The sequence below is a fragment of the Lactuca virosa genome, chromosome 5 (genome assembly GCF_052849685.1).
Source record: "Lactuca virosa cultivar CGN04683 chromosome 5, Lactuca_virosa_CGN04683_v6, whole genome shotgun sequence".
In the NCBI taxonomy this organism is placed as follows: domain Eukaryota; kingdom Viridiplantae; phylum Streptophyta; class Magnoliopsida; order Asterales; family Asteraceae; genus Lactuca; species Lactuca virosa.
In genome coordinates this window covers 416,136,832-416,139,204 of record NC_136430.1, presented here as the reverse complement: position 1 = coordinate 416,139,204, position 2,373 = coordinate 416,136,832, and the positions used below count along the sequence as shown (strand labels likewise).

The 2,373-nt window shown below is 33.7% G+C and overlaps 1 long non-coding RNA gene across 1 annotated transcript; it reads left to right on the top strand.

The window, feature by feature from the left end:
• Positions 1-1,021: 1,021 nt before the first annotated feature.
• On the top strand, positions 1,022-1,917 carry LOC145113729 (uncharacterized). Its single transcript, XR_013710839.1, has 2 exons — positions 1,022-1,238; positions 1,595-1,917. It is a non-coding gene; the product is annotated as an uncharacterized LOC145113729 (long non-coding RNA).
• Positions 1,918-2,373: the final 456 nt, after the last annotated feature.

The following is a 2,373-nucleotide window of genomic DNA, read 5'->3' as shown; positions in this document are numbered from 1 at the left end:
TTCTCGTTCCATCTATCCATGTGTTATATTTTCATTCCGACTATCCTTGTGTTATTTTTTCGTTCGGACAGAAATAGTCTGAATGAAAAAAATAACATAAAGATAATCCTACCGAAAAAAGACAACACAATGATAGTCGGAACAAAAAATAACACAAAGATAGTCTGATTGAAAAAAAATAACATATGAATAGTTGAAATGGAAAAAATAACACAGAGATAATTGGAACGGAAAAATAACACAAAGATAGTCTCAATGAAAAAATAACATGTGGGTAATCCGTCCGAAAAAACAACGCAAAGATAGTCGGAACAAAAAATAACACAATAATAGTCTAAATAAAAAATAACATGTGAATAGTTCAAACGAAAAAATAACACGGAGATAGTCAGAACAAAAAAATAACACCAAATGTCCTTACAAAAAAAGTAACAAATGGATAGTCTAAACGAAAAAAGTAACAATTGAATAGTCCGAACGAAAAAAAGTAACAAATGGATAGCCCGGACGAAAAAATTAATACAATATTGGATGAAAAAAATACTTAATAAAAAAATAACACGAAAAAAATTCCGAACGAAAAAATATAAGTATATTTTTAATGTTAATAATAATAATATGTATTTATTAAAAATATTAAAAACAAAAACAAAAAAAAAATAAAAAAGAAGCAATTAGGAGGTGTGATAAGAAAACCGCTAAAAAACTCACGTTCTCTTATAATTAAAAAACTCACATTCTCTCATCTTCATCATTCTGTCTCCGGCCTAAAATCATCGATGATAGATCGTGAGAGAATACACCGGTCAACGATATCTCCCTCCTTCCTCCCGTCGTTGCATCACCTCCGGACGGCGTCGCCTCCTCGCTCAAGTTCTTCCTCGACTTCTCCTCCGCCTCCAGATCTGGATTGACAATCAATCCAACTTTCATCATCGATATCGTCAATCGATGTGAAATCCGAAATACTCCATCAATCTAGGCTCCACTGTTGAATCTCTCTCTTCTTCGGGCGGTCGTCGCGCCACCGGAGACCTCACTCGTAAACATATATCCAGATTTCAGAGAATAATGGTCTAGATAGGATCCTTGATGATGGGTGGGGCTTTCTATTTTTCGACCTAATCTCACCTTCTTCTTTACGACATATTAAGATCGAGGCTGCGATGACCCCCTACGTATGTGATTTTTAGGTTTCGTCCACAATCGCAACCACATCTAACGTTTCTAAAACTGAGGTAAAATTTGTTTTTGTTATGTGATTGTGATTTAATTTTTGTTTATCTTTGGTTGAGTTGTACCTAGAATTCAATGAGAAATCTTTCAAACAGTTTATTGTGTTAGTAGACTCGATTGAATTGCAATTTTGAATTTGCCGATTATATCAATTGAAAATGTCAGTAGCTATATATAATTCTCTATGCTCTATCGTTGGTTGATCTGTACCTAGGATTGAATTAAAAATCTATCAATCAATTTATTGTATTGTTAGTAGACTTGATCGAATCTCAATTTTAGATTTGCCGATTCTATCAATTGGAGGTGTTGATTACTTGTGTACAAATCTAATAACTAACTTTTATAAACATTTTAGGGGTCTTATTTGAATAAGGATGCTGTCAAAGAAGGTGCTCACAATGCAGTGGATAAAGCTAGTGATGTTGCATCAAGAAGCACATCCCAAATGAATAATGTTGCTGCTGGTATTAATCGTATTTACAAATATGTATACATGTATTCATGCAAATGCAAATATCATGTAATTATGTCACACCCCCAAGCCAAGGATGGCGGAAACGTCCGGGGTTGAGAATGACTTCATGTATAGTATCATACACCGTAGTATGAGTTTACTTGTTTCAAAATCAATTACACTATGATGACCAAAAATAAAATGTTTGACGATTTAACGTCCCATCCTCAAAAGCTGTTGATTTCCTGTTTCACTGATTTCCTGAGAATACAAGTAATTTCGAAAAAGTGTCAACAATTAATTGGTGAGTTCATAAGCTTTTGGTTGTAGTATTGGAAAACCTTTATTTGTAAATGTAATGTATACACAAGAAAAATCCAATATTTTCCTTATAAATGTTATGTAGTCTTAAATCCCAAGATCGAATGTATGAGTGTGTTTCGTAATTTTAACGAAGAATGCAATTTTTAAATAGATAAAACCCTTTTTAAAATAGAATTTCCCGTAAACTTTAAGTGTTGTTAACTCCCTATGTGAGTCGCTATAACCATACTACGACTAGATGACCTGCTACAATGTTTTTCAGACGTTAGAATTTGTTATGACAATTGTCACCCGTAGACCTGCAGGTCCCGCTGTAGCTAGCAACAAGGTGTGGGGTGTCAATCCCAATATAGATC